This window comes from Rhinolophus sinicus, chromosome 15, assembly GCF_057876585.1.
Source record: "Rhinolophus sinicus isolate RSI-liver-muscle chromosome 15, RSI-T2T, whole genome shotgun sequence".
NCBI lineage: Eukaryota > Metazoa > Chordata > Mammalia > Chiroptera > Rhinolophidae > Rhinolophus > Rhinolophus sinicus.
This window is the reverse complement of record NC_142515.1, coordinates 25,431,350-25,455,000: the sequence shown is the minus strand read 5'-3', so window position 1 is coordinate 25,455,000 and position 23,651 is coordinate 25,431,350. Positions and strand designations below refer to the sequence as shown.

At 49.9% G+C, this 23,651-nt stretch overlaps 1 protein-coding gene and 1 long non-coding RNA gene across 8 annotated transcripts in view; one reads left to right on the top strand and one right to left on the bottom strand.

Annotated features, from left to right (window-relative positions):
- The window catches only part of R3HCC1L (R3H domain and coiled-coil containing 1 like), a 187,469-nt gene that overhangs the window by 109,743 nt on the left and 54,075 nt on the right, over window positions 1–23,651 (top strand). The window lies entirely within an intron of this gene.
- Window positions 4,895–9,708, bottom strand: LOC148755170 (uncharacterized). The gene is made up of 2 exons (XR_016018898.1): window positions 9,422–9,708; window positions 4,895–6,446 (listed from the first exon to the last, which is right to left on the bottom strand). It is a non-coding gene; the product is annotated as an uncharacterized LOC148755170 (long non-coding RNA).

Here is a 23,651-nt window from a genome sequence, read left to right as displayed (position 1 = left end):
TTCTAGTCCTAGATACCAGCTGTAGTGGGTTGGATAATGGCCCCAAATAAGGTATGTCCTAACTCCAGGAATCTGTGAAAGCGACCTTATTTGGAAAAAGGGTCTTTGCAAATGCAGTTAAGTTAAAAATCTGAAGATGAGGTCATCCTGGATTTAGGATGGGCTCTATATCCAATGATTGTGTCTTTATAAGAGAAAGGAGAGGGAGGTTTGAGACACACAGATACCCAGAGAGGCCACGTAAAAACAAAATTGGAGATTGGCGTATTGGAGTCAGGGGACTCCTAGGGCCCCCGGAAACTGGAAGAGGCGAGGAAGGATTCTCCCCTGGAGACTTCAGAGGGAGTACAGCTCTGCTGACACCTTGATTTCGGACCTCTGGCCTCTAGGCTTTGAGAGAATAAATTTCTGTTGTCTTAAGCCACCCAGTGCGTAGTAATTTGTTACAGCAGCCACAGGAAGCTAGCACACCAGCCACCGATGGAAACTTTGGCTGTGAGAGGACCAAGGACCCCAAAGATGGAGCAGCTAGCTGCCCCATTGTGTGTTACCTCTGGTTGCTGGGAAGTGGCCATGCTGCAGTCTGCTGGCCTCGTGGGGCTCCTCCCTATATTGCGGAACTGTCTTGGTACCCATGCACTACAGCCTTGACCTAACAGTGTCTGCACTTAGCCCTGAAGTGGCCTAGACGCCCGCCCTGACAGAAGACACAGGATACAGCCTCTTAACGGTCATCCCTCGGAACGTTCCTAGCAGGGCCTTTTGTGGTAACATGGATCTGTTAGCTTGTGTTGCTTGGAAAACACAGACAACAACTTTGGCTAATTGAAGTGAAAGAAGGATTTATTGGAAGGATACAGGAAAAGCTGGAAAATCCAGACTAATAAAAGGCAGGCTAATCATTCTGGGGACCTGGTTATTAGCTGAAACGAAAGGGCAGTTGGTTCAGGTTGCTGCCAGTGGAGTGGCCTCAGGTCATCTCACTCCAGTTTAAATTCAACCAGAGAAGGTTTGATTGGGGCAGATGATGTTTTGTGCTCAGAGGCAAGGGGAATGGGGGGTTGTGGGAAGGGGTCGGGGTTAGCTCCTCAAAGGGAAAGTAAAGTGCTGGTACCACAAAAGGGAAAGGATGCTGGGCAGCCAGAAACCCCAGCTGCCCAGGCGAGGGGCAAGAGCCATTTATTGTTCCTCTTCTTGCCCTGACTCCCCACCCCCAACCTCTGCTGCTTCCTGCTCAGTTCCTCAGAAGGAGTAGGGAGAAGCACCGATTGTTTTTATAACTTTAGAGGATAACTCGAGTCAGCAATGAGCGATAATTAGACTATGATCGTTCTATTTAAGCACTCCGCTGAATCAATTACAACTGCCTATGCTGTCTCCAGGTATTGATTACAGAGTCCCGCATGCTGGAAATCTGAAAGCACCCTCTGGGGACGCTACCACTCACACTGATTCTCCTAGGCGTGCGAACACCTTGTGCTAAAGCCGACCTTTCCGTGTGGTTGCTTGAGACACTTTTTCATCTTAATTGTTTCCGAAGACAGGACAGGATCGCAGCTCTTTCTATTGCTAATCTGAATCTAAGTGGGAAGGAGTGGCCTAGTTAATGGGATATGGCTATTCCCACGTGGGAAGGATGGGGTTAACACCTCCAGATGTTCTCTCAGAGAAGACATGAGCTACAGCCTAGAGATTGACTGTGAGAACCCTTGTGAGGATGGTAATTGAGGAGAAGTGACCCTGGACAGACACCAAGTAATGCCTCCCCCCCACCCGTAATCATCATGGCAGGCAGGCCGCAGGGCTTCAGGCCTGGCCAGGGCCCCACCGAGCAGAAGGGCCTTGAGATGCCTCCGGTCTAGGCGGTGTGGAAGAGGGAGGAGGGCTAGGTCAAAGCGAGGAGGCCAGTTGCAGTGGTTTTCAACCTGGCTGCGCATTAAAAATGGCCCATGCCTCTGTCCTGCCCTGGGCCCTTTGTATCAGAATCTCTGCTGTTGTGGTAGTGGTGGGGTATTTCTGGGCATGTGTGTGTTTTGTCTCTAGGTGACATCTTATTGCACAGGGAAGGTTGGGAATCACTGAATTAGAGCAGGGTCCTCGGCCTAAGGTCTGTGGTGGGATTTGGAGGGATCTGTGATGTCCCCTGAAATTGTATGCAAATAGTCCGTATATATGTTTTTCTAGGGACATGAGCCCTGTGCTTTTGTCAGATTCTCAAAGTGGCCTGTGACCCTCCAAAGGACACAAAACACTGAAATAAAGGGGATAAAGGGCTTGCACCAGGAAAGAGGAGGGGGAATTCGTGCTGTGGTGATGCTGACACCAGTGGTCTCTTGGAGCCCTCCTGTCACAACCCCACAAAACTGCCCTCCTGCCCGCCCTTAGCTCACCGGCCAGCGGCCTGGCCACCAGCCCGGATGGGTAACTTCCCCGTCAGCCTTGTGAAACCAGCTGCAAAAAGAGAAGGACAAGATTTGGAGGAAGATGTGAAGTAAGTAGGGATTTGCCTCAGGCTCACCTCAAATCAGGGCAGCAGGGATCAGTTCCAAACCCTGTCAGGCAGTGGTTCTCTAAGTGTGGTCCCCAGACCAGCAGCCTAAACATCACCAGGGAACTTACTAGAAATGCCAATTATCAGGCCCCACCTTCTGAATTAGAAACTCTGGCAGGGCCTGGCCTCCGAAGCTTCACACGCCTGCTGGATGAGTCTCCTGCTATGAGGACGTGAGCTCCTCCTTGTTTATTGATGGATTGTTCTGTGTTAGCAGAGCACCTGGGTAAGGCTGACGCAGCAGGTTGGAAGCCGTCAGTACTGCAGCTGAGAAAGGCTCAGCAAGAGCTCGGAGTTGAAATGTGCCCGAGGCCAGCAGCTGGGTGAGATGCAGGACAGGGCTGCCATGTTCACTGGCTGAATTCGAGAACACAGAGCCTGGGGAGGGGGCAGGAGTTCTATCCTGCTTCACACACATGGAGACGTCTGTGTAGATGGTTCTAGCAGCCAGCTAAGAGGTGTTGTCTTATCTTGGGGAGATGATGCAGGGCTGGAGATGTAATCATTGGCAAGTAGGTTTAAGTCACACAGGGAAAGTGCGAAGGGGTGAAGGGTGCCGAGAACAGAATCTGAGTCCTTCGGAATCCTCACTGGTCAGTGTCTGCCCCGAGGCAGCCCTGAATTAGGGTCTCTGATGTCCACAGCACTGGGGCAGTTCTGCCCTGAAGGAGCCGGCAGGCCCACTGGGAAGAGACCTGCACACAGGAGGCAGCTGTACACTAGTTGGAGTGAAGAACTTCAGCAGAGGTGAGGGACATACAAGTGTTTGGGGAGCACCAAGGATGGAGGAAAGGCTTGTACCAGGAGTGACCCCAGAGGGGTTCTCATGGGGGCGGGAGCCCTGTGTGGGATTGAGAGCAGGCAGGTTATCTGCAGGGATACAAACTGGGAGGGGAGGCGTCCCCGACAGCTCCCACCTGGGACTTAAAGAGCGGAGACTCAGGCCGGTCAGAGCAGGTCAGTGGACGGGCCCTCCGGGGTTTCGCGCTGGAGGGAGACCGACAGCCTGCTAAGAGGCAAGCCCCTGCCTGGTATTGTAGGTTCCGTAGGGAATGACACATCCCATGGTGGGTGAGGAAGAACAATCTGGTAGCACAAACTGGAGACCCGACAGGGGAGAATAGCTGGGACGTTATCCTGGGGATGAAGTGAGGAGGGCCCTCACTTAAGGGGGAGGTAAATCAGTGAGAGAAGCTACTGTTCCAGGCAGAGGCCAGGTAATTGTTTAAAGGCTTTTTGTGGAAGTGTGGCGGGTCAGCCAAGTGCTGCCTACACTGCCAGGAGCAATGCCCAGGGCCGTCTGTTTTCTTCTTTGCCAAGGAAGGACCCATAGATAGACTGCAAGTGAACCCAAGGACTTGTGCAAAGAAACATGGTTAGTAACCGGAGGGAAGAAAGGTGTGCGTGTGGGGGGGAGGTTAACCATTCCTCAGGAGGGGAGTGATTAAAGAACCTGTGGCATAATGCCTTTATGAAATAGGATGCTAGAGAGAAAAAGAACGAGGCAGATCTACACACACTGACTTGGAGTGGTTTCCTGGCATTTTGTAAAGTGAAAAAATGAAGTTCCATACCAGTGCGTTAGAATGATGCCACTCTGTAAACAATAAGAACTTCAAATTCTATGTGAGTATGCAAATGCATTTTTAAAAAGGTCTAGAAAGATGCACCGCCAGTGATTGACAAGGATTACGTGCAAGGAAGGGAGGACGGTTGCAGACTGCGTATGCGGGACGCCTACACTCGGTTTTCTTGTAGCCGGGGAAACAGTGGTGGCCTGCAATGCCTGGCCAGGAGGGGGGTGAGATGAGAATAACCCCTGGCACAGGGGTTCTCAAACCTATGTGCACCAGAGTGACGAAGGGGCTGCTTACAATGTAGCTTCCTGGGTCCCTCTCAGCCATACTGAAGTAGGACATCGGGACGAGGCCCAGCTTCCCATGTTTCTGATGCCAGTGGTCCCCCAAAGCACTCCTGTGGCAACTGCATAAAACTGCCCTCCCTCCCTGAGCTCAGCAGACAGGCACAGCCACCAGCCTTGCTGGGTAACTGGCAGGGACACTTCCCCTGCAGAGGTGGGAGGGCTGGGGGAGCGCTGTGTGGGGCAGACGTCCCTTTGGAGCACGCGCCTCCGTGGGGCACACACCATCCTTAACCACTGCTGCTCGTCACTCAGCTAGGAGTTCAGTGCTTCGAGCTTGATGCCACTGTCTCCTCCGGGACCTTGGTTATTGATGGCCACGGTAACCAGTCAGGCTTCCTTGAGCAGTTTTTAAAAGAGACCTGAGCTACCTAAATCATCCTTCCCAAATTCATTGTGAATTCAAAGCAAGTAGGGAAAACTGGTATTAAATATTTAATTGCTGTCCATTAAGGCTAGAATATTGGTTTTAGTTCAAATGTATGATATGGTTGTATTTTTACAGATGCACATATATTGCATCTAGACCATTGGTTCATTTTATATAATACTCAGTATATTCATGCCCACTTTATAGGAGTTGGAGCATAACCCGAGTATCGTAAGTGGAGACACACAGTATTGCATTTATGACGTTATTGGTGGTTATCAGCGATAAATTTGCTATTGAGTCACCACCGATCAGACCAGACACCCCCAGTTACAACCCTGGGCCTCTGAGAAAATGTGCACTGCTTGACAGCAATGCATTTTATGATGCAGTTTGCAGGTACCTGGTGAGGCAAAGCAGAGTCTGTACATTTATGAGGTAAGGGACGGGGGTGGGACCTCCCCTTGCCTCATGCAGCCAAGGCAAAGTCCAGAAGCTTCTGTGGCTTAACCGTGAGTGGAGAGATCCGCTGTGGAACCCAGGGGCTTGTGAGTGACAGATGCGTGCAGGCGGGGGAGGGGCATACAGGTCTCCTCTCGTTCTTTGTTCAGCCTCCAGAAGCCCCTGACCTGGCCTCTGCCCTCTCAGAGTGACTCTTTCCACCAGCAACGAGGAGGTGGAGAATTTCTGGTCTTCTGCAATCAACAAAACTGCTCTGAGTCAGTCAGGGTTCAGTGGTGAAAACTGAGCCAGCCAGAACTGGCCCTTCTTCCGGAATAGCTTCCAGTAAATCCGTTTTGCGTAATTTTACATTTTGTAAATGGATGAAGTAGGCCCTACTCTGTTTTAGGAACACAAGAGCTGGAAGAGAGTGTAGATATCTGAGGTCCAATGTCCTTTGAAGTTTAAAAAGCAACAATATCAACAAGCAAGCAACAAACAGAACTAATCATTGCTGACAACACGCTGTGTGCCAGGCCCACACTAAGGCTTGTTGTACAGGCATAGCCTCATTTGACCCTCCAAACAGCCTCACGAAAGAGATGCTATTATCACCCCATTTACAGACACGGAAAGTGAGGCCAGTGAAGTGGAGTGACTTGCCCACGGCCACCCAGCCGGAAAGTGGCTCAACGTTGAACCCGGTGTCTCTGGTTCAAGCCCCAGGTCTCAGTCTTCTGCTTTGGGGACTCACTGTTGTTGAATGGGAATGGAGCTGTCAATCTAGAGACACAAGCTTAGGGAGGTGAGGAAGGGCAGGAGGCATAGGGGTGGTCCAGAGAGAAAGTTCAGACACAACCACAAATTGACTCACCACTTTTGCCAGAATGGATTTCTGTCCTCTGGTCAGATCTGTTCTATGGCCTCTAAGTCTGAGGACAGTTCCCACGCCACCAGAGACTTCTTGATTGTGAAGTACGGAGTTTTGAATGGCCACAAAGTAGTTTGTCCTCAATATTTCAGGCGGGGTTCTTCCCCCCAGCGTGGCTTGGAGGTTGGCCACACGTGGGATCTAAGCCTTTGTGTCCACCTTCTTCTGATGCTCGCCAGAAAGCCTGACCGTCACGATGGAAACACCCTTATCAAACCGGCAAGAATCGATCCTAGGAAACCGAGATTCAGAGAAGCTGAGAAACCTGCCTAGAGGCACACAGTGGAGTCCAGGCTAAGTCCCAGCTCTGCTGAGGCCCAACCCAGTCTCGTTCCTGATGTATCCACTGGAAGCTTCAATTTGAGGTCTGTCCACCTGGTGTTTTGGGGAAAAGCCCCAAATGGCTCACAATCTCTCTGGTCCACCATGTAATTCATTATTGGACTTCATTTTTGTTTCAGTTCATTGGGTTCCCCTCTCCCTGTTTCCACCTTGAAAGGAGAGGTCAGTGGTTGCCACGGGTAATGGTGGGGAAAGTATCACTACAAAGGGCAGCACGAGTTTTGGGGGTGATGGAACTGTCCTGTATCCTGACTACGATGGTGGGTACGTAAGTCTGCCCGTGTTAAAGCTCGTGGAACTGTACACCAAAATTAAAATAGAAAGGAACAAGGAAAGGAGCCACCTCTGCTGGAACTCATCTGGCTCTGACAGTACGAGGAAGGGGGACTTCACATGCAGGAGGGTCGTTCTGGGGCCCATCCTTGCAGACCCCACTTTTCTGCTCTCCAAACCCGTGCGACAGAGCCCGGCTTCAAGCTTCAACCTGGCACATTGATCCGTCAGGCGGCAGTGCCTGAGGAGTGCCCACTCTGCTGATATCCCACCTCCCCGCCCCCGGAGGGGCACTGGTGGGGGCAGCAGGCTTCAAGGCTTTCTCTGGACCCCTTTGAGACCGGCCAAGGGGCTCCAGGCTCTTTTCCCTCTGGATACTGGGGGGCCGCTGGATGGCTGTGGGGGACAGAGGTGGGACCTGCACGTGATTGTTCTTTTGAACTATGCTCCACGTCCTGGAGTCCTGGAGAAAGGAAGCCCACCCTCCATACCCCTCTCCACAGATCACACACATGCCCAGAGAGACCAACTCCCAGTCATTCCACCTGCCACTGGAAAAGTGCCCTGGAATTGCATTAGCCTGAATTGGCCAACTGAGCCAGGAGCCCAGGGCATGCAGGCATGGATGGCCCAAGGATGCAGGGAAGAGCTCCTAGGATGGTGACACCAATGCTGGCAGTGCCCTCTGGCCCTGTCTGGGCTGGGACACATTTCTGAGGGCTGGAACTCTGTGGATGACCACGTACCACAGCCATATCAGGAAGTACAAGAAGAAAAGAGCTGGTGGCTTTCACCAGTTGTGGTTCATAAAGGGGGTTCGCTGAGTGGCAGCTCGTGCCATGAGTGACTGGCCAGGCCCGGGCAGCAGGCCGGGAGGTCCCAGGCAGCACTGGGGCTGCCAGCCTCAACTGCCAGTACTTTTCCTCACTTACTCATCAGACTCAAAAACAACCCCACCCACTTGCGGTGAACGCTGCCCTGCATTTTTCACCTTTGGGCTATCATTCTGAGGAAGAAATACCAGCCTGGGAGGAAAGTTTTGGCCAAGTTCAAAGGGAAGGGCTTGGGGAATGGAAAGTCCTTTGAAACCTCACTTGGATGGTGACAGCCTGACCCAGATTTTCCCTTTTCAAAAGTATGCTCAGAGCTCAAAGCCCCGGGTGTCATGTAGATATGGGCGTGACAGAGTCACGGGGAAAACAAACCAACTAAAGCACAGCTGCAGTCTCCTTCAGAGAAACCTCAGCCGGAGTGTCAGGCCAGACTCCAGAGGGCAGCTTGGCTGTGCGCACTTCCGTGGGGGCTCGGGACGCCTGCAGAGGGTGAGGCTTGGGTCCTCATTGTCTCACCAGGGTCAGCTTCTGTCTGGCCACGAGGCCTCTCTCCTTTTTCCCCACTTCCTGCGTGTCTCAGTTCCCCCAGTCAAGGACACTGCAACCCAGGAGGTGATCCCGGAAACACTCTGTGGGAGTGGGAAAGAGACATGGAAGGCAGGAGAGGGTTTCCATGTGAGTTACTTCTGTGGGCGTCTGGAGTTGAATTCTGCAGGGAAATCGTGTCAAACAGGCAACTGAGAGTTAGCCCACTAACTCAGTTAGCTAGGGATTGGGGTACTTATGCTCCATCAGGCACCGGTGAGGGCTACTAATTCCTTCATTCCAGGTACGCAGGCGGAGCAGGCAGGGGGCTGGCGGTCGGAGGTCGGCCGCCAGCTTGGGGGTGGTAAAAGCTGAGGGATGGTGGCCTGGCACAGTGTAGCTGCTCCACTCGGCTCCATTTCTGCCCCTGTTCTAGGCAGGCAGGTGCTTCCCAGACTTGACACTCCTGCAGTGATGTAGCTAGTGAACATGGGCCATGCAGAATTTTATATGTGCCCCACTCCGCCCCCTCACCCCACCACACCGATGTATCACAGACTTCTTTTTGACAAGAGATGTCTGTGATATCTCCTTCCAGCATCCTGAGTCGGTTTGACCCAGCAAGGACAGTCTGGTGGAAGTGGAGGCAGTGCCCCCTAGAGGGCAGTTCTGGGGTGAAGGCTTTTCTGGAGTGGGGGGTTGCTCTTCTCCCTCCACATCTGCATTGAGAAGTTAGCTCTTCATGGTTTTTCCCCCTTTCCTCTCTAGAAAGGAAAGCTGGTGAGAAAATGCTGAGGCTGAAAGTGGTGAGCCTGCAAGCCAGCCTTTGCTTGGTTTCCTGTATCCATAGTGGGGTTGTCCAACCCTGAATTACTAGGGCACCAGCTGGGAAGCCACTGCCATTGCAAGCTCAGTTTTCACCCCAAACCCATCTACCAGGGCCCTTGCAGTTCCATGGGTCCCAAAGCATCATAGCAAAGCACGTTTTAGCTGAGTTGTTACACTGTACCCCTGGGCCTGCTTAATTCTCCCCCACGTGCTGTGGCTCCCGTGGCTGCTGAACTGCCAGATATGGCCTCTCAGCCCAACCCCACTCTTCTGTATGAGGCTTTGTGGCCTGGGCTGGGACTCGGCAAACCACCCGTTCCCGTTGCCAGCTGGTCCCTGGTAGGATTCGCCTTGGGGGGTCCAGAAGGAGACAGAAAGGCTGGAGGAGAGGGGAGCTGGGACTTACTCCTTCCAGATTTTCTTCTTGTTCTGTCAACCTCACCCCATGGATGGTTCTTCATCCTGGCAGCAGAAGTCAGTTCCGGTTTCCAGCTTTTCTTGCACGCTTCTAGAAGCAGCCTCACTGTGCTCTGTGCCCGCTCAGATACACCCCCTGGGCAGCACCCCTCCTCAGAAGCCGCGGTCCCAGCTCCTCTCCCTGCAGTTCCTCCTCCAGCTTCTGGATTCTAACAACCCCAACTCTTGCTTTGTTCCTGCCCTGGGACGGCAGCTGCTTTTGCACCGTTCACTCTGTTTTCTCAATGACTCTCCCACTTCCCCACCTTTTTTTTTTTTTTTTTCCCTTTCAGTCATCCAATACCCATATAACCAATTCTCCAGATTAAATTCTCTCTGTTAAAATAACTGCTGTGGTTTCTGTATTCCCGACCAGACACTGACAGATACAGAACCCACGGCGACCAGACAGACGGCACAAGGAAGCTGTAATTCACCATCTGGTTTTTACCCATCAAAGGGGTGGGTGACTGCCAGATGACCGAGTCACCACGCTGCATTGAGGCCATTCCAGCTGAGAGCAAAAAATCCTGATACCTTGGGCAGGCTGTGTGACCTGGTCATGAGCAGAACTGTGGTTTTCCATCTGTCTTTAGAAGCAGTGAGACTTCTTTGCAGGGTCCCTTCAGGTCCCTGGAAGAGGGCGAGTGGGGGAGGAAGACCGTGATGGGAGCAGGGTCTGGCCCTGGGACTCATGCTTGTAGCCGCTCCTGCTCCCCAGACGGCTCTGACACCCCTCCAGGCTCCCAGCTTCCATGGCCCCCTCCTAGGTGGCTCCCTCCCTTGGTGCCCAAATCTCTGCTCTAGTCAGTCATCAGGGGATGGTCCCCTCAGTGTGGTGAATCTGAGCATGAAGGTCCCAGACGGGGAATGAGGGGAGGTTCCAGCACTCACGGCCGCTAGGGTGGAGCTTTCCCCAGATTATAGTACCATTGTCCACAGTCTTGGAGTTGGAAGAGAACCCAGAGATCAACTGCTCCCACCCTGCCATTTTACTGATGGAAAAACCAAGACCCAGAGAGGTTAGGCAGCTTATCCAAGGTCACAATGTTTGTTAGAGGCAAGTCCATGTCTAAGGCCAAATTCTCTGTCTCTGGAGAGCTCTGAGTTCTTCCCCTGAGCCACTGAGATGACTCAGTTTACAATCCTGCAGGTCTTCCTAGCATTCCTTAGCATTTTCCATCTAGTTCTCTGTTTCCCTGAGTTTCCTGTGAGCCTCTCTGTCCTCCCAAGCTCCCTCTTAGTCTCTATTTTTGGTCCAGCTCCCTGATTCTCTGCTGGTCCTAACTGCCGTCTCTCACCCTTCCCTAAAGCCTCCCTGCCCCTCTTAGGGGGGCTGAGGCCTCTCACTTTCTCGTTACCAATTAACCCTTAGCAATTAGTCCTGGCTGTTGAGTTATGTAAACAGTGGCTCCATGCAGACTATAACCCTGTGATCACGTAGGCATTGATTTAGCTGTCTCTCACTAAAGCAGTGTTTTCCTCAAATTGCAGGCCTTTGGGTACCATTCTTCTGAGGGTTCTTGGGAAGATGGGGCAACACCCTTAATAGTCCAGACGGTCCTTCAGTTGATCAGCCTGGAGTGCTCCCCAAGGCCTTGTGTTCGAAGCAGAGGCCGTTCTTAGCAGTCACATCTGAAGTCCTTACCCCCAGGCACGCACAACAGCTCCTCAACTTATGTTTGTGCTTTGAGACTGTTTACCCTAGTTCAGGGCTCTCAAGTCTAATGTAAATTCAAATCACAGAGGAAGCTGTTTAAAAAATAAGTTTTTGCTCCCACCACTGAGCTTTCAAAATAATCCCTGAAAGGGGGCTGGTCTAAGGAAATTTAGTATTTTAAACATTCTCTAAATGATTCTGATGTCCAGCCAGGTTCAGAAGCACCACCTAGACAGAAACCAGAGGCTGCTGCAAGGGTGGTAGGACTTACGGGTAGGAAGAATGGATGCAGAGAAGGGTCCGAAGACCTTGGAGAATGAGCTTATGCAGCCAAGCACTTTGAGGCTGAACATTTATCCTGGAGCGGGCTGTGTGAGGACAGATTCTAAGCTCAGCTTTCTACGTGCGGTCAGCCCTTGGCCAGGGGTGTCTTCTTCAGGGTCACACTGCTTCTGGTACACAGACTAGGAAACCAGGAGGCCCAGTCACTCTGACATCCTTCCTTGCCAGGGACACAGGATGCTTCCGGGACTGGGAACACTTTGGGGGTTTCTATGCAAAGACTCTGCAATGCTTCCCACTGGGATCCCCACAGTGAAAGTTATCGAATGGCATTGGTAGGTCCCACGTTGACAAGGACCATTAGCTTTTTATTCTGCATGAATCGGAGGACAAGAACAACACATTTTAAAACTATAAACTGAAGTACATTTACCCCATATCACTTCTAAAGTCTTATCTATCTATCTATCTATCTATCTATCTATCTATCTATCCATCCATCTATCATCTGTGGTATAATTTAACAACTTATATGCATCAACCAGCAACTGAAAGTGACTTGCACTGGAAATGCAAGTGACTCTATTGGATATATGTTGTCCCATCTCCCCCAGAAATGTCTCTCCCAGACCAGTAGCCGTGTTCCTGTTGGGTGACCTGCCCCCAGTCTGGCTTGTATCAGGGGTCATTCCAAACAGGCCTTATCAGATTTTTTCTTCTGATCAGCTGGAATTGGGACTGAGTAAATGGAGTCAGTCTGGTCCAGTCTCTGTTCTATACCTACGATCTTAATACCCATGAACTACAGAGGGTGTATTCTGCCAAGGGAAAGAACAGAGGTAACTGACCTCCGGATGGACTAAGAAGACATCCTAGAAGGAAGGAGATGGGAGATGATGAGGGGTGCTGGTGACCTCACTGCTCCCAGTTTGCAGCCCTACTGACATGCAGTGCACACAGGCTCTTGGCTTCCGTTAGACACCACCATGACCTTGTAATGCAAACCCACTTTTGTCGTAAGCTCATGCCCCTTTTCTGTTACTTGTGACCACTGAGTCCTAACTCATGGACAGAAAGGGGTCACCAGTCCAGGGATTGACAGGTTGATAGAGCAGCCTAAGCACAACACTGAGGCAAATGAGTGATAATGTCGGCGTTTATTATTGAGCTGCTACTATATGCCAGACACAAGGTAAGTGTTTTATATTTGGCCAACTTTTAATATCTTTACAGCAACCTTAAAAGACAAGTGTTATTCTCTCATCTTACAGGGAAGGGGGGCGGTGAGGATCAAGGGAAGAGATCACTTTCCCAACTCACATAATGAGTGGTAGGGCTGCGATTTGAACTCACATCTGTGTGATTTTCAACTATACGATGCTGCTTTTTCATGTAGTGTAAGACCGAAGAGGATGCAGACACTGGCAGGCTGTTCAGATTAGGTGTAGTTGGTTTCTGGAGGGCAAAATCCAGGAAGGCAGAGGTGGCAGACCCAACTCAAGGCCTGAGAGTCCCCTAGGTCATGAGTTTCAAGCAGAGGTGTCAGGACCCTGGAGAGCTCCCAAGGAGCCACAAAGACTGTAAACCCGCCTGCATGGTAGCTCAGTTCTTGAACCTCTGGATGCAGAAGGCTGTCCACTGGCACACAGGGAGGGTTTCTTCCCTGGGACCCCGGGGATTATCCTGGGTCATCCCCTGCACTTCCCCACTCCACCATCAGTTTTTCTCTGCATCAGCTTTTAGGAGAGAATGCTGACTTAGAAGGCCCAGGTTGCCATGTCCAAAGGGTTGAAAATAACTTGAAACAATCTCTTTCAAGCCAGTCCACCTTTTCATAAATGAAGTGACTGGCAAATTTGATCTGTTCATCATGCCATGCCTCCTTGGGCCATGTAAAGCCAAATTGGCTGCTTTGCATAATAAAAGGTTTAAGTTATGAACCCTGCAGGGAACAAATCGAGCTTGATTATTCAGGCGCAAAGTTTGTGGCTGACCGGCTTCGCACTCCCCTTTCACATTTGTTCCATCGTCATATGTCTGCCCTCGACTACGGCTGTTTATTTTTAATCCACATTTCCCCAAAATAGATATTAATAATTTTCCTGCAGCTTTTCTGGCAGCACCTTCTGCATCGACCAAGAGCAACAATATTTCTTTGACCGTATGCATTTGGGGTTTTCTTTGACGCTGGAAATGGATCTTTTGCTTGGTATTTAAGTTGGCTCTTCGTGGAAAGCATTGGCGAGTTCAGACTTCCTTAATAAGTTCTTCATGACTGCATTTTCGATGACGTTAATGAAATCATTCTGAATATCAGTGGGCAGATAATGAGACCAGAGGCAGTGACTGAAGGTGAGGGCCCAGAGGCAGGGACGGGCGGGGTGAGGGTAAGCGGGAAGCTAAGCTGTCTTTCTGGCTCCTAAAGGAAGGTGACAATGAATTAAAAACCCCCAGGGTCTACCTTTTCTCCCCCCATTTTGAGAGATTTTGGTGGGGACTATCCAGGAGTTGAATAGTTCTGTCAGCCTGTGTAGAGGAATGAGACCCAGGAGCCTGTTCTCCCAGCCCTTCCCTCTCATGCTCTCCCTTTGGAGAAGTTAGCTAGGGTTTTCCTTTCCCAGCTCAGAGGGAGACCTTGGAGGGAGGGTTCCAGTGCTTTCTGGATGCATTTGGCCTTGTGCCCCTATTTCTTGCTGTCCTGTAGACGCCCATGTTGGCCTGCGTCCCTGTACCCTACCGCCCCGTCAGCGCCCCATCCACACTGCCAGGAGTAGCGCCCAGCCTTCTGCCCCTCTCACCTTCCACGCAGTTGTTGGCTCCTATCTCTGCCCTGGGACCTCTGGCCATTTCTTGTGCTGAGGAGGGGGGAGGAGGCCCTTAGATTCTAGCACAGGACCTCGTCAGTCTGCTCCCCGAGTTCCTGGGTCACCATGGGCTGTGCATCCCAGGCTGAACCAAGTGTTCAGGGAATGGAAGGGGAGAATCAAAGGTCTCGGCAGGCTGCCACGCACCACCTTGCAGGTGACGTGTCACACAACAGGAGGTCCTGTTCCTATTGTATACACTGCAGATCTGTACATGAATAATGACAGTTTCTGGCCATCAGCCATCTTGTACTACCATAATCAAATAGCACAGCATTTTTTCAACAATTGGAAACAAAATGGGTTGTAGAACGGGAAACGGTTTCTACTTTTTTTACACAAAGATGCTGTGTAGGCTGGAGTGGCCCTCTATTTGGAAAACCCATACATTTTGAGGGACTTTCTGCATCGCATATAGTAACTCTCTACCTGTCCCCAGAACTGTGGGACTAATTTGGTTCCCAGCCTTCAATTTAGAGTAGGAAGAGTGGGACCCATACAGTGGGCTGCTTGCTCAACTGGTGGGACCTCAGCCCTTATCTATAGATGCTGGTGGCTGTAAAACCCAATGACCTTAATCTCCCAGGGACGTTAGGAGGCACAGGCATGAAAGTGACACACCCATGCTTTGAAATCTGGGATTTGGTGTTGTTTAAAAACTCTGACCCCATAATAAACACAGGGCTGAAGCTGGGGCCAGATCATTCCCCACCCTGCAAATAGCAGTTCCGTTTCATTCTTCTACACATTCCAGAGCTGCTGGAATAACAGTCTGCTCTTCAGAAGGGCCATTCAATAGCTGTGGCCCTGCCTGGTCCCTCTGGCTCTTCTCGGAAGAAAACAAACAGAAAGGCGATGCTGGCAGTAAACAGAGTGAGACCAGAGGCCAACCAGCTGGCAAGAGAGGGGCGCTGGCCCAGCCAGGTGTGGAGCTGTTGCTCTGGGCAACAGACGATCTGGCTGAGCAGCCCTACGAGCAAGTCCCCCAGGGAGGGCACTGCCAGGGCAGGTGCTGTGGCTCTGCCTCGCTGTGGACTCACAGTGTCCCCCTCTCCGCCGCGCCTCAGCTCCCCAGCTGTTCAATGGAGGGGTCGGAGAGATGGTCTCTGAGGTCCTTGCCAACTCCAATAGGTGTGGTTCTGTGCAGCTCACTTCCTGACATGTCCCGTAGGCGCTAGGTAAGGGGACGGTTCCCATGTGGGTTTGTGTCTATGTTGGCCCTATCCCTGGAGCTCTCAGGCCACCCCCAGGCAGTTGGGTTGGAAGAAAATGCCTTCGTCTCCCATCTGGGGGCTGTGCAGGCCTCAGCCCAGCTCTGCGGCCCCAGCTCCCAGACAGCTGGTTCCCCAGCTGGAGCAAACAAAGGTCCCAGAGCAGCAGAACCACTCACGCAATGATGTCTGAGAGAGGCATGGAAGTTATAGGTCCTCCCTCTCCCCCCCAGGGAAGCTGTTTGCTGCAGCCGAACGTCTCAGCTCAGGGGAGCACAAAGCTGATAAAAATAGATTTTAGCCAGAGCAGCAGGTATGGAAGGAGGGGACTGGGGCGCAGACCCTCTCCTTCCTGAGAATTCAGTACAGGCCATGTGCTCCTGCCCTGGGGGAGGGGACAGTGGTTCTTGGGGCCATTGCTTCCTGTCATCTCCCCTCTCTTGACTGACCCTATGACACTGTCTGGACCAGTGTCCTCACTCAGGGAGGGACAGCAAGGGAGACGAAGCTCTTGTCGGGAGGAAGGTTTCTAACATCCTTTAAATGAATGGGAGCTTGGTTGTCAAGCAGCTCACACCTGTCCAGGAATAATAATAGTAATCAGGGTCAAAACAGCAGTAGTAGCTAACATTTATGGAGTGCTGGCTATATGTTGGGCATTGCTGAGTGTATTATTTCATTTACTCTTCAGAGCAAGTGTGCAAGACAGTTATTATTCATTCTATTTCCCAGACAAGAAGTGGAAACTCAAAAAGAATGAGTAACTTGCCCCAGGCCACCCAGCTGGTCTGCAGCAACGCCAGGGTACAAACGCGGCCCATCCCACCATAAAGCCCACGTGCTGAGCCACGGGGCCTGGGGCGTAGACCTGCGTATGGGGCCCATGGGGCCCAAGCTGCAGGCGTGAGAAGCTGACCAAGCAGGGGCTCTGGGGGAGGAGGACACAGTGATAGACAGGGGTTGGTGGCTCAGACAGATGTCCAGCACCCAGGAGCATGTCCTGCAAGAAATTATTAAGGGTATAGACCTGCAGATGTGCCTCAGTGACCTGGAGGTTGGGAGTTGGGGAACCGTGGGGAGGAGGTCCACGTTTGGGCATCTGGTAGGAGGGCGAAATAGGTGAACCAGCAGGCAGGGCTCAGCCCTGGGATGGAGGCCAGGAGTACCCCAGCCTTACGCTTAGGGGTACCTCTGAAGCCGTCAGAAGCGTCTGCAAACTTAGAACCTCAGGCCTGCCCAGGCAGCCACTCTCAGGAGTTGGATTTGCACAAACACCTTGTGTGACTCTAATTCAGATGCTCCAGGGGCAATGTTTTGAGAAACTCTGCCCAGGACAAGTGATAAGAGTAGAGCAGGCTCTCATCTCAGAGAAAGTGGGCTACAGGGCCAGTAGCCAAGGCTGGATCTTGAGCACCAGGACGTGAGATGGGGCCAGACACCAGGACGGAGACGCTGGGTGTCCAGGAGGAGCCTCCAGTCTGGTGAGTGAGGTACTCAGATCCTCCATGTGGGGCTGATGGGGCAAAAGGCAGGCTCGGGCTGGCAGCAGTGGGGATGGGAGGGACCTGTCATTCCCCTGCTGTACACTTTATGGGGGCTTCCTACACCTATAAAGTAAACTCAGCTCCTCCGTGGCCATCAGGGCTGCGTGATTGAGCCTGTGGCTGCCTCTTGGGCCTCATCCCCTCCAGCCTCCATGTCCTCATGCTCTGTCCACGTTGTTCTTCTTTCGGTCTCACTGATATATACACTCCTTCCCACCTCTGAGCCTTTGAATGCCCTGGTCCTTCTGCCCTGGTGAACTTTCTCTCATTTGCGACAGTATCCTTTTCTCTGCAGTCCCGAATAAGAAAGGCTCTGGACACGCTCTCTGAGATCGATGCCTGCACCCTCTGTCCCCACAGTTATTTTCCGTCTCGCTCCTTGTTCTCTCATTATTCTGATGTCGTTCCCCTCACCCGCTCCCGATGGACTACCAGCTCCATGAAGTTAGCAGGGCATGTGGGTCCTGTTTACCTGTCTATCCTCCCACTTTGTTGGCACCTGATTAGTATTTGGGGAGGTGAGGGATGTGGATAAATTCAGGGCTTAAGAACAATCTCTCGGGAAACTTTCTGAAATGTTTTCTTTAGCACTAATTTAATCTTCAGTCCTGGGAAAGTAGGATTCACATCACTTCCTGGTTTTATTGCTGGAGTCGGGAAGAGATGAGGTGAGGAAAAGGATGTATGTTCTCGTTGGTGGTTCAAAAGGTAAAATAAATACATACAACACGCATTGGCAGGTTATGCTTCTTCAAGGCTTTGTTTGAAATGCCACCTCCCTCAGGAAGTCCTCCCTGATCACCACCAGCCTCCTCAGGCGTGACTGCTTCCTCCCTTGTGTTTTTGCTCACCTTTGGCCTATCTTCTGTGGTGCTTATCACATTCTGCCTGGATTGTGTTACTATTGTATGCCCATGCTTTTTTTTTTTTGCTTTTTGTTTTTTTTATTAAAAAACTTTAAATTTAAGTGCAGTTGGTATACAACATTATATTAGTTATATTAGTTTCAGGTGTACAATATAGTGACATTTTTATACCTTACAATGCGATCGCCCCTACGATTCGATCTAGTAATCACCTGTCATCATGCAAACTTATCACAATATTATTGACTATAATACCATTCACCTTTATTGCCCATCCCCGTCTGTTTTCTCCTCTGGCAACCATCACTTTGGTCTCTGTTTCTGAGTGGTTTTGGTTTGTTTGTTATTATTATTTTTAAATTCCACATATAAGTGAAACCATATGGTATTTGTCCTTCTCTGTCTGATTTATTTCTCTTAGCATAATACCCTCTAGGTCCACCCATGTTGTCACAAATGGCAAGATTTCATTCTTTTTTACTGTGTGTAATATTCCGTTGTATATATACCTCATCTTCTTTATCCATCCATCTATCAATGGACATCTAGGTTGCTTCCATATCTTAGTTATTGTAAACAATATGCAGTGAACATAAGGGTGAATATATCTTTTCAAATTAGTGTTTTTGTTGGATAAATACCCAGAAGTGGAATTGCTGGGTCATATAGTAGTTCTATTTTTAATTTTTTGAGGAATCTCCATACTGTTTTTACAGTGGCTGCACCAATTTGCAGTCCCACCAACAATGCACACGGATTCCCATTTCTCCCCATCCTCACCAACACATTTTACTTGTTGACTTTTTCATAATAGTCATTCTGACTGGTGTGAGGTGGTATCTCATTGTGGTTTTACTTTGCATTTCCCTGATGGTTAGTGATGTTGAGCATCTTTTCACATGTCTGTTGGTCATCCATATGTGCTCTTTGGAGAAATGCCTTTCATGTCCTCTTGTGTGCCCATGTCTTATGTGTTATATGTGCATGTCTGAATTCATCAAGCTACTTTTGGTTGCAAACAACAGAAACTCAATACAAACCAGCTTAACCTGTGAGGAATGTATTGACTCATGTAACTAGGAGTAAACAGGTGTTGCTAGCATCGGACAAGGCTGGATAGATCCAGGGAAACTATGATGAGAGCTTCTCCCTCTCTCCTTCCTTTCCTACCTTTCTCTTTGCTTCCCTCCTCCCTCCCCATCACTGCCATCTCTTGGCTCTTCTTTCTATACAGGGCCCTCATTCTCTTCTGTTGAAGAGGTTTTCTGAGTGGTAGGGAATATGACCACTGTCAGCTCCAGGCTTATGACATCGTTGGTCACTATCCATGGAGGATAAAACCTCTCTCCTGTTGTCCTGTATCAAATCCCATGGAAGCACCCTTATTGGCCTTGCTTGGGTCACATGCCCAGCCTTTTGACCAATCACTGTGAATGGGACAGGGATTGATGAGGCCTTGGTTACATGTCCATCCTTTCTGCCAGGGCACAGGCCACTGTGATTGGCAACCTCACTAGAATCACATGATTAGAAAGGGGGAGGAGTAGTTTGCCAAAAAAAGGGAGGGCATGGAAAAGGGGTGCTGTGCAGATAAGCTTAAAGGAAGTTTACTAAAACATCTGATGATGGCTTCTATTTCTAAAGTGTCTATGTGTTAAACTTGGTGCAAAATGTTTTCCATGTGCTATTTCTAATCCTTTTAATAGCCAATCAAGGTGGATATGGTGCTCCCTATTTCAAAAGTTTAGGAAACTAAATTCAGAGAAGTTAAGTAACTTGCCCAAGCCACATAACTAGTAAATGGCTAGTCCAGGATTCAGAAATAGGTGTGTTTTTCTCCAAGGCCCAAGCCTAGTCTTAGCCTGTTAGTCTGTTATTCCTAGTGATAGACAATCTCACATGTTCCCATTTAGGAATTGTATCAGCCAGGATAAGCGTGGTTAGGATACAGTAATAAATAACCCCTACATCTCAGGGGCTTAGCACAGTTTTCTTTCTTGCTCAGCTAACATGTCCATTATAGGTCACCAGACATGCTTGTGCTCTCAGAAAGCCAACCTGATGGAACAGCCACCATTTCAAATGTTTCAAGTCACTGTGCCAGAGGGAAAAGGAGTTTGGGAGGGTCTAGAACAGGGGTGTCAAAACTACGGCCCGCGGGCCAACTGCGGTCCGCAATCCATTGTTAATTGGCCCGCAGCAAGTTCCAAAAATATATTTAGTTTACTTAATTAAACCAGGTGAGGCAATACGTACTTCACCTCGAGTGAGTGGCCCAGCTGTTTGGTATTTTACTGCATATGGCCCTTGGTAAAAACCGTTGAAAAAAGTTTTGACTCCCCTGGTCTAGAACATTCCCCTCTCAAATCATTGGCCAGGGGTAGGCATACAACCTCATCCAACCACAGAGGCCCTGAAAAATGCAAATCTACCAATGGATCCAGAAAGAGAAAAAGCAAAAAAATCTAGAGAATAGCACCAGTGAATTTTTAAAAATTACTTTACAGTTTTTCTCTGGTATGTAAGAGGGTGATTTTTAAAGGTAATGTAATTTTAGATCAGTGTATTAAAGATTATATTATAAAGTTTATTTTAACCACCCTTTATCTCTGTAATGTTTAAAAATGGATTTGGGTATTTTCCCCATTGAATAAGTGATATATACTGCTTCATTTACTTTAATTATGCCAAAAGGCAATTTGATGACAGATTTTAATGTGATATGTTTCTTTTGGGGACCAAATATATTTTAAAATGCAGGTTGTAATTATAAGTTGTAGCATAAAAAACTGTTTTTACCGTTTCCCCGAAAGTAAGACCTAGCCAATCAACTCTAACGGGTCTTTTGGAGCAAAAATTAATATAAGAAAAATTAGATTAACATAAGACCCGGTCTTATATGACATAATAATTTTTGCTCCAAAAGACCTGTTAGAGCTGATTGTCCGGCTAGGTCTTATTTTCGGGGAAACACGGTAGTACCTTTTATTTGGAGTTATTAAAATTACAGTGTTTTGAAAAATCAACTAGTCTTTTTAATGGAAAGAGTTTCCTTTCTTTGGATATTCAGATTAAAGAGAAAGTTTAAAGCTGCTATTTGCAAGCACTTCTCAAAAACACATTGCAGGAGTGGATCCTCTTTATTCTTAGTAAAGAAAACCAAATTGTCTATAGTTACCAATGTGTGTTTTCCCTTGTTAGCCTTGGTTTATAGAGTATTAGGAAAATTTTGAGAATTATTCTGGCTTTTTTTTTTTATGCTCCTCCTTAACTTGATATTGTATTTCCATCTCAGAGTTCCTTGCACTTCTTGTCTTAAACCAATGGTCCATACTGGATGTAAATTAAACTGAGTATGACTAAACAGAAAAGGAATTTAATACCTCCCGATGGTAAAACTCCCTAGGATGGTGGTTGGTGATCGGCTGAGTGATGAACCAACAGGCTGGAAAGTCAGTCACGCCAAGCTTATCTGATCTCAACTTACTCGGGGAGGGCGTGCTCTCAGGGCAAACCCTCAGAGCAGTCACACCATCCTATTTAAGAAAATAAATACTTATTATTGATTTAGAAAAGAACCGGGAGCATAGTATTACTGCCTTTAAGCTCATGGATTCTTTGCACTATCTTCACAAGGCCTTGAGTTCATAACCAACCTTTGGGAAATGCTTCCCGCCAGTTCCCACCAGCCTAGGGCCTGGAGGCACATCCTGGGACTCAGTCATCTTTGCATGTTGCAGTGGTGCCAGTCCAGTGTACTCCCCATAGGCTCAAAGGCTTGAGATTTGAAGATCAGAGGGAGCAAAGAAAAAAAGGAGGGAAAGACCAGTGCCCCCTCCTTGAGTGTATTCTGCAGACTTTCCAAGGGGTCGACAGCAATACCCAGGTCTGCAGCATGACTCTTACAGTCAGGGAAGAAGTGCGGTTGGGGCAGAAGGTCGCAGGCAGGACGCAGGTGGGGCTGGGAAGAGAGGCAAACATCCCCCAGTAACGGATGTATGAACTCCCGGGCTGTGCCCTTCCCTGCCATGAAGAGCTGAGGTAATGAAGATAAAACAAGTTCAGAGAAGGGCAGAAGAAGCCATCCAGGAGACATGACTTACGGGAGGAAAGTTTAATTGGTTTAGCCTAAAAAGCCCATTACGCTCTCTGGTGGACACGGTCGTGCTATAAATATCAGCAAGGTGACAACAGGGAGAGGATGGAATCTGTCTGACTGGGGACAATGTTGATTGGAGGTTTGGACGGAGTGCAGAACCTGCTTGGTTTCGTCCCACTTTAGGGACTAGACGGCTTTCTTCCACTCAGAAAGAACCCTTTGTTCAAACAGAAGCACACATGGAATTCTGTTACATGAAACAGATGGACAGCTGAGCCTCTGTAGTTACAGTGGAAGAGGGGGTGCAAGGCCCCTCTCTGCCCCAACCCTGCACAGGTACCCTCACAGGCACCTCCCCAGGCCCCCAGGGCTTTGTTGGAAAACCTGTAGTTTGGGTGCTTTGAAGCCCCTCTTGCTGACATCCCATGCTAGGGAGTGACAGCCTCCCAGCAGGAGCTGGAGACGCAGGCCCAGAAAGACAGGGGTGTGGGATGCAGCTCGACACCGGGCCACTGGGTGGAGTGAGAGAAATAGAGCAAGAGCAGTGTGGTCTGGCAGCAGAGAGAGGCCCTGGGAAGGCTGCCGGTGCCAGCAGTGACCCCTGTGGACTTTCTTCCCGTGAAGGTGAGAGAAGAATTCACCCACCCCAGACCACACACCATTCGTCCATGCACATATACCTAGGGCAGGCATTGGCCCATGCAGTAGGATTACTGCAGACCGTGCCTCCACTTTTTTTCATGTGAACACCTCTATAACTTTGCTATTAACATCTCCCAATTTGCCAAAGAGGAAATGAGGCTCAGAGAGGTCAGTTAACTCCTCCAATCTCACACAGCCAGGAAGTGGTTCAGCTGGTAATCCAACCCAGGCCTGACTGACATCGGCTAGTTCTCATCATGGTGTTTGTCCCCAAAGGGCAGTGTTGGCCTTGCTCCTCCCTCCACCCTCCTCCCTCTCCTTCCCACCCCCACCTTTCCCAGACTCCAGGCCCAGGAGGGCTCCCATGGCCTCCAGCTGCAGACCAGGATAGCACACAGCAGAGGCTGTGGCTGCAGGCCCATAACCAGCCCTCTCCTGCCCTCTTATGGCCGTCCCTGAACCAGCTTCTGCTGTAGGGCTCCCCGAGGCCTGGAGGGCCATTGAGCACCGGGCTCTCCAATGACAGAGGCAAGGATGCCCAGAGCCCTGGCTCCTAGAGAGAGGCAGAGGGTTCAAATCCACCCGCAGATAGAGAAGCTGGGGAACACCTTCCCCAGGGAACCACCGTGGGGCAGCCTTGGACCCTCTTGACCCCCCACCCCCAACAAAGACAGCTCTGTGGGTCACACCCTGCTCAGAAACACAGCTGTCTGCTGCCTGGAAATCAAAGAAAAACACCCAGTGCTGGGGGAAGCACTTCTAAGCTCTGATTTCCTCTGTCTCCTTCCTCCCAACTTCCCTCCTCATCCTCTGTGCTCCATTTAACCCCTGGACTTGACTCTCCCCAGATCTCTGCTTAGTTAGTCCCTTTACCTGCAAACGCTGGCTCCCGCCACCAGCACTTCCAATCCTGCCTGGGAAATCCTACTTTCAGTGCACTCCCCAAGCAGTGGACCTGTGATCCCCTCCCCTCCCTGCCTCCCTTATGAGACAGGAGTCACTAAAATCAACC